We start from the raw sequence: 15,818 nt of genomic DNA, 5'->3' as shown, positions 1-15,818 counted from the left end.
CATATGCTCAACATATATTTGTTGAATTAAATTAAACTGACTTTCAGCCCTAATCTGAGTTTCCAACAAGAGTCATAACACCTTTATTGATGGTCCAGTCCAGGTGCAAACATCAAACAAAACGTAACACTTAACAGTTGATCAAGTTCTGTTAAAAAATTGACAAAATGAAAATAAGGTTATTTGTACTTAACAATTAGACTTTTTTGAGATTTTATTTTTAGACCGGTTTTAGATTCACAACGAAATTGACACAAAGGTACAAACAGTTCTCATATATTCCTGCCCCCCACATTTGCATAGCCTCTCACATTATCAGCATCCCCAACCCAAGTGGGACATTAATTACACTCAGTGAACCTAGATTGACACATCATTATCACCCAGAGTTCGTAGTTTACATAAGGACTCACTCTTGGTACTGTACATTCTATGGATGTGGACACATGTATAATGACATGTATTCATCATTATAATATGAGTGGTTTCACTGCCCTAAAAATCTGTGATCTGCCTATTCATCTGTCCCTCCCCTCTAACCCTTGACAAGCACACTAATCTTTTTACTGTATCCATAGTTTTGCCTTTTGCAGAATGTCATAGTTGAAATCATGCAGTCTGTAGCCTCTTCAAATTGGCTCCTTTCACTTAGAATTATACACTTACACCAGTGCAATGGCTCATGCCTGTAACCCCAACACTGTCGGAGGCTGAGGCAGGTGGATCACTTGAGCTCAGAATTTGAGACCAGCCTAGGCAACATGGCAAAATCCCATCTCGACAAAAAATAGAAACATTAGCCAGGCACGGTGGCATGTACCTGCGGGCCCAGGCACTTGGGGGAGTAAGGTGGGAGGATTACCTGAGCCTAGGAGATTGAGGCCGCAATGAGCTGTGATTGCACCACTGCACTCCAGCCTGGGTGGTACAGTGAGACCCTGTCTCAAAAGAAAAGGAAAAGAAAAGAAAAGAATTATTTGTCTCAAAAAAACAAAAAAAAGAATTATGCACTTAGGTTTTCTCCATCTCCTTCCATGACTTGATAGCTCATTTTAGTACTAAATAGTTCTAAATAATTATCTGGATGTCTCACAGTTTATTTATCCATTCACCTACTGAAGGACATCTTGTTGCTTATGACAATTGTGAATAAAACTACTATAAACATTTGTGTGCAAGTTTCTGTGTAGACAAGTTTTCAGCTCCTTTGAGTAAATTCCAAGGACTATGATAGCTGGATCACACAGAAAAAAATGTGTGTAGTTTTGCAGGAAACCATCAAAATATCTTCCCAAAAAAGCTATATTATGCCGCTTTCCCACCGGCAGTGAATGAGAGTTCCTGTTATTCACATCCTCACCAGCATTTGGTGTGGTCGGTATTCCGGATTTTGGCCATTCTAATAGGTGTACAGTCGAATCTCCTTGTTGGTTTAATTTACACTTTTCTGATGACTTATGATGTGGTGAATCTTTTCAAATGCTTATTTGCCATCTGTATGTCTTTTTTTTTTTTTTTTTTTTAATTGAGACAGAGTCTCGCTCTGTTGCCCAGGCTGGAGTGCAATGATGCAATCTCAGCTCACTGCAACCTCTGCCTCCTGGGTTCCAGTGATTCTCCTACCTCAGCCTCCTGAGTAGCTGGGATTACAGGCATGCGCTGCCACACTCAGCTAATTTTTGTATTTTTAGTAGAGACGGGCTTTCCCCATGTTGGCCAGGCTGGTCTTGAACTCCTGACCTCAAATAATCCACCCACCTCGGCCTCCCGCAGTACTGGGATTACAGGCATGAGCCACTGCTCCCGGCCTGTATGTCTTCTTAAGTGAGGTGTCTGTTCAGGCATTTGGCCTGCTTTTTAATTGGATTGTTTTCTTACTGGTTAGTTTTAAGAGGTCTTTATATATTTTATACAGTAATCGCTTATCAGATGTGTCTTTCACAAATATTTATTGTGTTCTGTGACTTTCCTTTTTATTCTCTTGACAGTGTCATTTACAAAGCAGAAATATTTAATTTCAAAGAAGTCCAGTTCATCTAGTATTATTTCATGATTCCTGCCATTTGTGTCATACTCAAAAAGTCATTGTCAAATCCACAGTTACCTAGATTTTCTCCTTTGTTATCTTCTAGGAGTTTTATAGTCATCTAAATTTTCTTCTATATTATCTTCTAGGAGTTTTATAATTTTGCATTTTGTATTTAGGTCTTTGATTCATTTTGAGTTTTTTTCTGTGAAGGGTATAAGGCTTGTATCTAGGTTCCTCTTTTTTTTTTTTTTTTTTTTAATTGCATATAGATGTCTAGTTGGTCCGGCACAATTTGTTAAAAAGATTATGTCTTCTCCACCACATTGCCTTTGCTCCATTGTCAAAAATCAGTTGGCGATGTTTATGTAGGTCTATTTATGGAATCTGTCTTCTGGTCTATTGATCTCTTTGTTTATTATTTTACCAATACCATAATCTTCTTTATTGTAGCTTTATAGTAAGTCTTGAAGTTTGTAGTGTCAGTCTACAAACTTCGTTCTCATTCTTCAATAATGTGTTGGCAATTCTGGGCCTTTTTGCTACGTGTATAAACTTCAGAATCAGTTTGTCAACATCTACAAAATAACTTTCTGAGATTTTCATTGTGTTTGCATAGAACCTATAAATCAAGTTGGGAATAACTGACTTGCCAATATTGAGTCTTCCTATCTATGAATATGGAATATCTCTTCATGTATTTAATTATTATTTGATTTCTTTCAACAGAGTTTTGTAGTTTTCCTCATATAGATCTTGTATGTATTTTGTTCAATTTATTCCTAAGCATGTTTTTTTGAGGGCCCTAATGTAAATGGTATTGTGTTTCTAATTTAAAATTCCACTTATTCATTGCCAATATATAGGAAAATGATTGACTCCTCTCTATTCACTTTATATAATCTTGACATAATAATCACTAGTTTCAGGAGTTTGGGGTTCTGTTTTTGTTAATTTTTCAGATTTTGTACATAGACTACCATGTAATGTCCAAACAAAGTTGTCTTTGTTTCTCCTTTCTCAATCTGAATATATTTTCTTTTCTTATTGCACTAGCTGATATTTCCAGTACAATGTTGAAAAGCAGTGATGACGGGGAATATCCTTGCCTTGTTCGTGATCTTAGTGAGATCTGCAGTAATAAACCCTTTTTCATTTCTGATACAGTAATTTGTGTTTTCTGTCTTTTTTTCCTCAGGTGGGCTTACTAGGGCCTTACCAATTTTATTATCTCTTCAGAGAACCAGCTTTTGGTTTTGCTGATTTTCTTTATTGAGTTTCTGTTTTCAATTTCATTGACTTCTGCTCTAATTTTTATTATTTCTTTTATTCTAGTTACTTTGGATTTAATTTCCTCTTGTTTTCTTAGTTTCCTACAGTAGAAGCTGAGATAATTGATTTTAGATCTTTCTTCCTCTCTAACATATGCATTCTATACTATAAATTCCCCTCATCAAAGAGTTGATTTCACTGCATCCCACACATTTTGATAAGCTGTGTTTCCATTTTCATTTGGCTCAAAATATTTTTTAAATTTCTCTTGGACCTATGTGTTTTACAGAAGTCTATTGTTTAATCTCCACGTAGCTCGTGATTTTCCAGCTCTCTTTTATCATTGATTACTAATTTAACTCCACTGTGGCCTGACAGTAGACATTATGTGATTTCTGTCTTTGGATAATTGCTAAGCAGTGTTTTATCACTCAGAATATTGTGTGTCTTCATGAGTCTTCCATGTCAGCTTGAGAAGAATGTGTATTCTGCTGCCCTTGGATCAAGAAATTTATAGATGTCCATTATATCCAGCTGATCGACAGTGTTGTTGAATTCAGCTTGTCCTTACTGATTGTATGCCTGCTGGATCTGTGAATTGCTGATAGAGGGGTATTAAAGTCTTTAACTATAATCATGGATTAATGTATTTCTCCTTGCAGTGCTATTGGTTTTGCCTGGTGTATTTTCATGCCCTGATTTTAGGCACCTACACATTAAGAACAATTGTCTTCTTAGAGAATTGATCCCTTTTCTATTAGTTAATGTCCTTCATTATCCTTGATCATTTTCCTTTGAAGTCTGTTCTTTTCGAAATTAATATAGCAACTCCTGCTTTCTTTTGATTAGTGTTAGCATGGTATATTGTTCTTTATCTGCTTACTTTTAATCTGTATATATCTTTATGTTTAAAGTGAGATTCTTGTAGAAAACATGAAATTGAGTCTTGTTTTTTGATCCACTGTAACAGTCTGTGTTTTCATCGCTGCATTTGGATCACTGGCATTCAAAATCATTATCAATATAATTGGATTTCTGTCTACCATATTTGTTACTATTTCCTATTTGTTGCTGTTGTTCTTTGTTCCTACTTTTTCTTCCACTTCTTTTCTGTATTTTGTGGGTTTAATTGAGGATTTGATATGACTCTATTTTCTCTCCTTTCTTAGAATATTATACTTTTTTTCTTATTTTCTTAGTGGTTGCCTTAGAGTCATTAATTTCAAAAAGAACAACTAATTCAAGCCCATTTTCAAATAACACTATGCCACTTCAAAGGCAGTGAGATTACCTTATAATAACAAAATAATTCTAATTCCTTTCTCCCATTCCTTGTACCATTGCTGTCATTTATTTCACTTATATGTATATAGAAGCATACACACACAGAGGTACATATATACACACAAACGCACATACAAGCATACATAGCTGAAATCATTGTTGCTGTGATTTTGAACATACTGTTACCTGTTAGATAAAAAAAAAAAGTATAAATGTTTTTATTTTACCTTATTCTTTTCTGATGTGCTCCCTTTATTTATGTAGATCTGAGTTCTGACTTACGTTATTTTCTTTCTTTCTAAAGTAGTTCTTTTAATATCCCTTGCAGGAGAGATCTACTAGCAACACATTCCCTTAATTTTTACTTTCCTGAGAAAGTCCTTATTTCTCCCTCACTACTGAAAAATAACTTCATAGGGTATAGGAGTCTAGGTTGCTGGTTTCTTTCTCTCAACACCGTAACTATTTCACTCCCCTCTTTTTTTGCTTGCACGGTTTCTGAGAAGTTAGAGGTGAGTCTTTTTCCTTCCATAGATAAGCTGGGGTTTTTTTCCCCCCTTTGACTTTCAGAATTTTCTTCTTTATCTTTGATTTTCTTTTGTTTGAAAATGAAAGGCCTAGGTGTAGTTCTCCTGGCATTTTTGTTGTTTAGTGTTCTCCAAGCTTCCTGGATCTGTGGTTTGGTGTCTGACATTAATTTAGGGAATTTTTCAGCTATTGTTTCAAGTATTTCTTTTTCTCTTTCTTCCCCTTCTTATATTCTCGTTACACATTTTATGTCTTTTATTTTTAGTTTTCCTAGAGTTCTTGAATATTCTGTTTTTATCAGTCTTCATTCTCTTTGCTTTTCAGTTTTGGAGGTTTTTATTAAGATATCCTCAAACTCAGAGACTGTTTCCTCAGCCATGTCATGTCCACCAATAAGCCCATTAAAAGCTTTCTTCCATTTCTGTTACTGTGTTTTTGATCTGTGGCATGTCTTTCAGCTTCCTTCTTAGGATTTCCATCTCTTTTCTTACATTTTCCATCTGTCCTGGCATGCTATCTACTTTCTTACATAGATTCCTTAGCATATTAATCACAGTTGTTTTAAATTCTCTCTCCGATAATTCCAACTTCCCAGCATGTTTGGTTCTAATGCTTACTGTATCTCTTCAAACTGTGATTTTGCCTTTTAGTATGACTTGTAATCTTTTCTTGGTAGCTAGAGATGATGTACTGGGAAGAGGAACTGCTATTGGTAGGCCTTTAATAATGTAGTGGTAAGGTGTGGGGGAAGCAGAAGCATTCCGTGGCCTTATAATTAGGTCTCAGTCTTTCAGTGAGTTTGTGCCTCTGGACTGTGAACTTTCCAAGTGTTTCTCATTTTATTTCTCCTTCCTTAGGTGAGACAGGATGACTGGAGTGGGCTAGAGTTGAGTTTTTCCCTGCTCCCACCGGAATGCCAGAGTGGGCTGGAACTGGGTATTTCCCAGTCCCATGGGGAAGGCCACACAGCTGGATAGAGTTGAACTCTTTCCCTTTTCCTTGGTCAGTGAGGCTCTGATAAAACTCCAGCATGTTAGATCGTGGTTAACTAGCTTTTCCTAAGGGTAGACTTTGTTTAAAAGAACAGAGTGATCTGGTGTATTTCAAAAATGGTTCCTTGGCCCCTCTGCATGCCAGAAGCACTAAGAGATTTTTCTCTTATATGCACTGTGAGGACCTGGTCAAGCTCCTGCAGGTAAAATTCACAAAAGTGTGATGAGGTTCTCCTAGAGCTTTTGGTTCTCAGGCTTGTTCACACCAAGCCTCCAGAGCGTTGCCAATTACATTTCCAGTTTTCCTACCCCAGCACTGGTTCCCATGGAAGTTTCTGCTCCTGTATATTCTGATTTTTTTGTGTGTCTGCCTATGACGTGTTTCCAATTAGGAGGGCAGAGGTTTGTCCTGTGAACTTAACTTCTTTTACAGATCTAAGAAGAGCTGTTGTCCTGCATTGTTTTACTTGTTATTAGGATGCAGTGGCAGCTTGCAAGTTGCCTAAGTATGGAACCAGAAACAGAAAGTACTCTTAGACTTTTAATAACTAGAAATGCCAAATTTAAATTTGGGGAATTAAATTAAACCTGTCTTTACAATCATTCATTATTCTAAGGGCTAGATGAACTAAATACTTAACCTTTAATTGCCTCCATTTATTAACAATATAAAGTCTTTTAATATGGTCCAAAAAAGCAGACCAGTTCAGCCCAGCTGCTCATGGTTTTACTTAACAGCTGTAAAATAATGAGGGCTATAGCAATGTATAGTCTGCAGAGAGAAATCAGCCAAGATTACTCTCTGGGGACATTAGACTATATAGTTACAGGATGTTAATAAAATACTTTGGAGGTTCACATCATTTACATAGAAACCAAGTAAGTACCATTGATACACTGGCCGAGTGGGTCTTACGGCTTGTGGACAGAGCCTTTGGCTGCAACCTTTTCTACTGGGTCATAGAATTTATGGCTGGTAAAAGGTCCTGCCAGAAGCCCATGAATTGAATGGTGATAGTAAAAACCAACGGACTCTTTTGGAAACGTAAAAGCAGTTCTGACTGTTGAGGTTTGGACTACAGGGCAACTAAAGCTTTGTATTTCTCTAAGATTCTCTGAGACTATCACAATCAAAATTATTTGGGCATTTATTGAAAAATGCACATCCCTGGGGCCCCAACACAGAATATTGAACCAGTATCTCTGGCGTGGAACCCAGAAATCAGAATACCTGCAAATTCCACTGAATGATTGTCAACACACGTTAAGATTTGAGATCCTCCATTAGTGTAGTCAAGCTCTCCTTGAAACAACATGCGGTAGTGCCACCCAGTGGTTTGTTCTCTACAACTGTGCTCTTTGCTTGGAAGCAGCCTCATGTTATTGCTTTTACGTGCTCAAAGATGGCTGACTCAGGCTTTGGGGGAATCCTAGCTGTTATCTGCTAAGCAATGAAACAAGTTGGCACAGGGTCAATTTGATTGAGTTGTTCAGTTGGCCAGAACAAGCCACTAATCAATGAGACTAGCCTGATTATTTAGGGCCATATGAACAATGGAATCAGATGAAGGCAGGTAATGCAATTGCCAGGAATTGACTTGTGACAGTCAATCTGGGTGACTTTTAAAAGACAGTCACTTTATAACATGACCTAGTAAGTTACCATCTTTAGTGTATATGTATGACTCTGTCTGAGCAGACTACTGGTGCAAGCCTGTGGCAAAACTTTCTGCTTCTTTGGCATATTCTGACTACTCTAATCAGTTAGCTATCTAGCCATCTTTATAATCTTTTTCTCTTTATTGCCTGTAAAATTACTTTATAGGAGGTACTTATGGATCCCAACATCTAGCAAAAATTGTTTCCAAATTGTGTTTTAGGCTTGTTTGATTGTTTTAAGGTCAAGAAATTATGTCTGATATTTTAAGAAGTAAAACGAACATTTAAAATTGTTTTTGCCTTACTGTGACCATATTACAGCATCTATATTTCAGGCTGTAATCAGATTTGTCAGACAGTAAGCACTGGTGACTGCTAAAGTTCAATGATCTGGCTCTAAAGAATTATGCTATTTTGCAGCTGGTCTTTCCTGCCTGAAAGATGATGGTGGTATTTCCATGGAACAGCACTGCACATAGTACACATAGGAGGTTACATAAACGTGGTTGACCATCTGCAGGGTTGATCTTTGATTCCAGCCCCACCGAAGTCGATGTGTTAGTGCATAATCCAAGGTTCCCACAATGTAGATATTCAGTGGCAGCCAAAAGGCCAGAAACTGCACCAAATGCATCTCTGTAAGTGAAGGAGACTGACTGTCGATAGCGTTGAATTTTGCTTGTGATCAATCCATTAAAAACTGTTTACCTAAGCACACAGTATTCCCAGACCTTGGATAGGTGATTAAATATGGGGAGAGATCCCAGTTCCTGTTGACGGAGGAAGGTGCAGGTCTCTGTTAGGATCCTTTTGGGATCTACCAGGGATCTGAGCATTTGAAGTCGTTTAACCTGCACAGATGGGGTTTATGCTGCTATAATGAGGTCAAAATAAGATGAATCAATTACTCCATTCCAGGATACACATATAAGCAGTAGAACAGAATTTCTAAGTACCTAGCAAAGAGCAAATAAATCAAAACCAATATTCCCTCACATGACCAGGGGAATTGTGATTATGGTCCTGGAACAACTAAGCTAAAATAAAGGGATTTCAGGAGAGTTTTGTTTATCTCCACCCCCTACTTTAGCATGTTGTCGTAAACAGCTAAAATAATACTTGTTTATTTATAAACTGATGGCTATGATTTATCGAGAATGGTGGGAGATGGTGCAGGATGATATATCTCCAACTTGAATACATCTTACTGACTGCTCTCTTCACAAAAAATAGTCAGTAGCCCCTGAGTAATGAGACTAAGGACAAAATGGTAAATTTTTTTATGTTTTGTTTTTTGTTTTTGTTTTTGTGACAAAGTCTCGATCTGTCTCCCAGGCTGGAGTGAAGTCATGTGATCTCGGCTCACTGCAACATCCGCCTCCCGGGTTCAAGCCATTCTCCCGCCTCAGCCTCCCGAGTAGCTGGGACTATAGGCACCTGCCACCATGCCCAGCTAATTTTTGTATTCTTAAAAGAGATGAGGTTTCACCATGATGGTCAGACTGATCTCAAACTCCTGGCCTCAGGTGATCCACCCGTCTCAGCTTCCCAAAGTGCTGGGATTACAGGTGTGAGCCACCATGCCTGGCCCTATGTGTTACTTTTAAAAAGTTTTTTATCATGAAAAAATTTGAACATATCCAAAAGCACACCAGGATAATGAACCCTCATACATCCATCATTTAGTTTCCACAATTATCAGCACAATATTGACATTTCAAAATAAAACTGTTACTTATATTACTCTTTTAAATGTATTCAGCAGATACACGGCACATGGTGATACACATTACTGTCCATTGAAAAATACAGGATAAATACATGAATGTTACATTATTTTCTCCTTCATCTTAGAATGGTAATCTCTGGTATAGTTGAATGCTTTAGTTGCTGCACTGAACGTTGTGTGAATGTGTGTGAATATCTTGTTCCATGCAGAGTTTTTCCCTCTTTATTAAAATACTGACATATTATATATACAGAAGAGTATATAAAATGTATATTTACGGTTAAAGAATAATGATACATTAATACTCATTTAACCACCACCAGATCACAAATCGTTAGCATTCTAGGATCCACATGCTATCCAACCCCCCGAAAACATACGCAAAACCCCAGTATCATGATTTGTATGTATGTGTGTGTGTAAACAAATCAAAAAATGTATATATACTGCAGAGTTTGGGGGTCTCCAAGACCACCCCCACTTCTGACATCAGTTGCAAGTTTAGGGATCCCCAAGACTACCTTCAGGTTTGACAATTTTCTAGAAAGATGACAAAACTCACAAAAGGGTTCATACTCAACAGTTTTGGTTTATCAAAGTGAAAGGACGCAGATTAAAATGAGCCAAGGGGAGGGGCACATGGGGCAAGATCCAGGACTGTTCTAAGTGCCAGGCTTCTAGTAATCCTCTCCCACTGGAGTTTTGCAGACAGTGCTTTCTTCTCCTAGAAACATGATGTATGACAATTTGTATGCTGTGGGCCAACCACAGAAGCCCACCAAGCTTGTTGTCCAGAGTTCTTATTGGGGCTCAGTTACATAAACACGGTTGACCATATGCAAGGCTGACCTTTGTCTCCAGCTTCACAAAAAATCAATTGGATAGTGCATGGCCCAAGGCCCCTAACACAAATCACAGTGTTAGCATAGCCTATCTGGTGCGGTCCAAGGGACCTGGGTAAACAGTGACACTCATATCAAAAAGGACATTCCAAGGACTTAGCCATGATTTCCCAGGGCCGAGGGAAAAGGCCAGAGCTCTCTTTTAGCAAGGTTAATTGTTTACTACATATATATGAATAGGTATGTTTATGTGTTTATATCTTTTTGTTAAAAATACAGTTTGGTTGTGTCAATTTTTCAACTTCATATAAATGCTTAAGTATCATTTGTATAAGTCACACAAATATGTAGACCTTTTTAGCTTCATGTAAATTCCTCATGTAAATAATAATTAGATATGTGCTTAAATATTTTGATTTGCTTCTCTCAAGAGTTTTTATTTATTCTGTATTGAATTAATGATCTAGATATTCTTATCAAATATTAAGAATAAAATCTTATTATCAGGTGAAGAGTAGAATTGATGATTATCTAAAGTACAGCAATTAATTCAGCCTAGGTCTTCCAGCACAGACAGCTAAGGACTCCATTTATTCATGTTTATACTCCTCGTAGTCTGCTGTGAGTGACCTACGGGCCCCGGGACAAAATATGGTTCTTTATATTTTAATGGTCTGAAGAGTTAACATTCACCTATCTTATCGATCAGCATCAGTTGTTAGGATCTCATCACATTATCTGCCCCAAACCTCCAACCGAGATGAAATCAATGACTGCCCAGGTCAGGGGTTAGTACACTTTTCTAAAGGGACCAGGTTGTAAATATTTTAAGATGTGCAGGTCATACCCTCTCCATTCCAAGTACTCACCTGCTGCCCTCATAGCATGGAAGGAGCCACAGACTATATATAAATAAGTGCATATGGCTGTGCTCCAGAAAACCTTCATTGGTGCACAATGAAATTTTAATTTCATATAATTTGCACATGCCATGAAATCGTGCTGTTCTTTTGATTTTTTTTTTTTTTTTTTTGAGACAGAGTCTTGCTTTGTCCCCCAGGCTGGAGTGCAGTGGCACGATCTCGGCTCACTGCAAGCTCCGCCTCCCGGGTTCACGCCATTCTCCTGCCTCAGTCTCCCAAGTAGCTGGGACTACAGGCACCCGCTACCACACCTGGCTAATTTTTTTGTATTTTTAGTAGAGACGGGGTTTCACTGTGTTAGCTAGGATGGTCTTGATCTCCTGACCTCATGATCCGCCCGCCTCAGCCTCCCAAAGTCTTTTGATTTTTTTAACCATTTAAAAAAGTAAAAACAATTCTTAGCTCACAAGTCATACGCTAACAGGCTAGATTTGGCCCATGGGCTACAGTTTGCCAAGCCCTGGTCTAGGTTCATGAATTCAAGGATTCTGGAATGAAGTTCGGGTTTTTCATTTATAATAGAATATTCCTCACAGCTCCTAATTAATCAGTCTTACACCACTGACAACCATGAAAATGAATTGTAACTCATTTAAAACCCATTTTGGAACCAAGTTTGTTTGTATTGCTTAGCTAAAAAATAAAAACAAGTTACATGTAGTAAATGGATTTCAGTAAACATCTGACCCAAACAACTGGCTAATGTTCTAGATCTTACCATCAAAGTAAAACAGATTAAGATATTTCCATAATAATCCTCTGACATTAAGTCTGTAGACAGAATTTCTGTGACAGAAGAAGGGCTAGAATTTTCTTCTTTATCTCTCATTCAGTTCATATGGTAAAATAGAAGGTAGCCAACAGGTTTCAGAATCCTCAAGGTAATATGGACCAAACCAAGTAAAATCTTATTTGTGTAGATGTAGTAGAAATCAAAAATCAATTAATGCAGCAATATTATTTTACTCTGATGGGGAACAGCAAGTTTTCCACAAGTAAATTTCACTTCTGCATTCACTGTAGGTCAGTGACCACAATGAGAAATTTACAAGAGCAAATGACACAAAATTAATCTCAGCTAGTTGTTACACATTGCTTCACCATTTTTCTTAAAGAACAATTTTTTTTAAATTACATGTTAGCATAGAGCATGTTTCACAAATTAGAGGACTTTGCTTCACAACTTCTATTTTCTTCATATTTAGGTCTACAGAGCTACACAAAGGAGTGATCCGGCCCATCAGGTAAGAGCTTGCTTCTTGCACAGACATAAGGTGTTCCGTTTGGAGAGTACCTGCTAGACAAGTACTGAGGTTGGTTGATTTGCTTGGCTTTAATTTTCTGCTTTTTGTCGTTCCTGGAATATAAACATTTCTGTTGTTTCTCTTTGCATTTTTTTTTCTTCTGGATTCAGTTTACCGTTGAATAGGATCCATTGTCTCTTTGGATCACATTTACATAACAGCCTACCTGTGGTTGGATATCAGCATTCCTGGATGACTGTTTGATTGCACATTTCTGTATTACGATTGCTTTTGTTCTATTGCTAGGTGTTTTCTTGTGTTTCCCCCAAAACGTCGGCTTCTTTGTAAAAAGTCTTTTGAATAACAGTTATCAGGAGACTGTTCAGAAACTGAATTCTATGGATCTATTTTGAGAATGGAAGCAGTCTGCTCCATATGAACTCCATCACTCCTGGATTGACAACATGGCCCAGCAAGCCCCCAGTGCCACACTCACAGCATGCAGCAAGACCCTGTGAAAAGAGATCACACTTGCTTTGTCTTTTCTCTAATTTTGAGTATCAAAATAGCACCCAAATTTAAGAGAATAATTAATTTGCCCTCTTAAATAATTTAACACAGGACATTTTCCCTACTACAGTATTTAAATACCCAGGGGCAAGAAGACTTATGAACAGCATAAAGGCACTCAGAAGATACACGGAAACTGATCATCCATTTTCAAAACATTCTCACAGAAAGTCTGTTCAAAAGTTATTTTCCTCCTCCACTTCGGTTTTTAAATGTCATTGCAATTGAATGTTGAGCACTGCAAAATCCAGGGCATTGTTACTGATAAATAACTCCTATTAATAGCGATTTCATTCATTGGAGCTTTTAATTCATTTTGGTTTTGTTGATTTTCATGCTTGTGTTTTCCATTCTTTTCAGTACAGTCCATCTTTCTTTTTCTTTTCAACGTTTTAATCCAATTACCAGCCCCATAAACACGTATTTGCCACATCTACAGTAGGTGCACTGAGCTGTGAGGAAGTGATTTCTGATTACAGACAGGCTCATTTTCAAGGGGCAAGAGGAATAACATGCAGTGAACTGAATAAAAGAATAATGGAAAATACCTTGTTAGGTGACATATGGCACAGTTTTAGAGCACAGATGGGAAAGAAAAAGTTACTTAATCCTAAAACGCATATGCATTGCGTGGATAGCAGTTGTAATGTAGATCATATACAATGGGCTTGGTTATGAAAGAAAAAAAACCTTACAATTTCATTGCTTAAGAGTGTTCATTAATATTAGGATTAGCCTCTCTAACTGAGAAGGTGACAAAAAGCAATTTAGATTCTTTAAAACCCTAGAGTTTGTCAACAGGAGGACCAAAGGCAAAAGTCGTCAGGTAAGAGGGTCCCCAGGATCTCTGGATTTTCTATTTCTTCTCCTTTTCCTCTTTACTGATTCTCTTTCATTCCACTCCTTTTCAGAATTTCTACCTTTAGCGACCCCTACTCCCCCCAACACACAAAACAATCACACATACTTCCTGTACCTTTAGTTATTATTAATAACGCCTTAGGGAATTACCTATGTTACAACTTTTACATATCACAGGGATTCCTACCTCCAGATGAAGGGATGAAGCATGGATGATGGAGGACCGTGGTTATTTCAGTAGGAGTCAACAGATGGGCAGACATTCTAGGGAGTAATAGGACCTTCACAAATCCTCTAGAATCATCATCAGATTGCACCATGAATTGCATTGTTCCTCTATCAGTGTGCAAGTTGACGTACGATTATCTAATCGTAGTCAGAGCCCAAACAAAGTGAGTTTGGAAACCAGATATTGCTGTTCTACATCCCGCCTTCTTACCAGGCATTTGAGCAATGACTTTGGGGGAGGGGTCAGGATATGGAAAATGATTTCCATTGCCAGAAGGTTCAGTAAAACAAAGTTTAAAAAGTAATAAATAATGAGCCAGGCACAGTGGCTCATGCCTGTAATCCCAGGACTTTGAGAGGTCAAGGCGGGTGAATAGCTTGAGTCCAGGAATTCAAGACCTAGCCTAGGCAACATTATGTGACCCCTATGTTTACAAAACATAAAATTACCTGGGCATAAGGCATGTTCTTGTGGTCCCAGCTACTCAGGAGGCTGAGGTGGGAGGATCGCCTGAGTCCAGGAGGTTGAGCCTGCAGTGAGCTGAGATTACACGACTGCACTCCAACCTGGGTGACAGAGCAAGACCCTGTCTCAAAACAAACAAACAAACAAACAAATAGCAAAAAGAGGTTTGTCAAATTAGGACAGCTCCCATCCTAAGAATAGAACATCCTATTTTGAAGCTCCTAAATCTGAAAAACAGGTGCACAGTCAACAAGGTTTCAGAAAACCCTGCAAGCACATCCTATTCACAGCACTAGGAGCTAGTTCATTGAGCCTTTAAGCATAGAGAGTTAAGATTTCCCACATCTCAGTGGATTCTCTTTGGTTGGAGCAAAACCAACAAAGACAGGAGGCTAAGTGCAAGCAATCACTGGAGACCAAAATACCAATTTCTTAGGCGTAATGAAGGGCTTCAAAGGGTTGTCAGGGCAAGTTAAGTGCAGTGGAAAGAAAGCAGGTAAACCCTATGCTTATTCTGTGCATGGTGTGGTTTTGATGATCCTCTAGGAACCAGGAGGCCAGAGGTATACAGAGTGGCTCAGATTTTGGTCTTTCTCTTCTTGGAGGCCAAAAGGAACTAGACCGTCAATCTGCTTTCTAGTGGTTTTATGCAGCAACATTCAACTGTACTTAGTGACACAGCTTTACCCATTTCTTTCCGTTCTTTAGGCAAACATTAAATCATAAAACTTTCCACGGTACTTAAGAGACATTTAGCTGCCAAATGATGAATCAAATGTGTGATTTAAACACTGAAATTCAAAGTTTAATGTCACTTTTATCATTTCATTTTATTATATACTATAAAATACAGAGCCATAACCTATAATGACAATGGCAATTCCGTAGATTCACTTCTAATACTACCAGAATGTATTTTAGACAGATTGCAAAGTCCATACACAACTAACACAGGGCTTTTGACTTTGGTTTCGGAGGTTTTATACGGTGTCTCAAAGGTCAAGCCCTAAAAATTCAGGAGATGTTCTTTTGAATTCCACCTTAATATGAGGCTGATTTTATAGCCCAGGGCTTCTACTGAGAAAGAAGCCAGTTCCTTCTTTGCTGTGGGTTGAGACAAGCGTGAAAGAGTCTGTTTTCTAAGTAGACCACAGCCACTTTCATGAGCTAAATAAAGAGAAGAAACACACATAA

At 38.0% G+C, this 15,818-nt stretch overlaps 1 protein-coding gene across 1 annotated transcript in view; it reads left to right on the top strand.

Annotated features, from left to right (window-relative positions):
* Nucleotides 1-15,818, top strand: part of CELF2 (CUGBP Elav-like family member 2) — an 861,437-nt gene that overhangs the window by 201,892 nt on the left and 643,727 nt on the right. The window contains exon 2 of the mRNA XM_017944501.3: nt 12,461-12,499. The gene's annotated coding sequence lies outside the window, so the exon portion shown is untranslated. The remainder of the gene's footprint in view (nt 1-12,460; nt 12,500-15,818) is intronic.

The sequence above is a fragment of the Papio anubis genome, chromosome 11, assembly GCF_008728515.1.
Source record: "Papio anubis isolate 15944 chromosome 11, Panubis1.0, whole genome shotgun sequence".
NCBI lineage: Eukaryota > Metazoa > Chordata > Mammalia > Primates > Cercopithecidae > Papio > Papio anubis.
The sequence above is the reverse complement of the archived record's forward strand: the minus strand, read 5'-3'. Positions and strand labels throughout refer to the sequence as shown.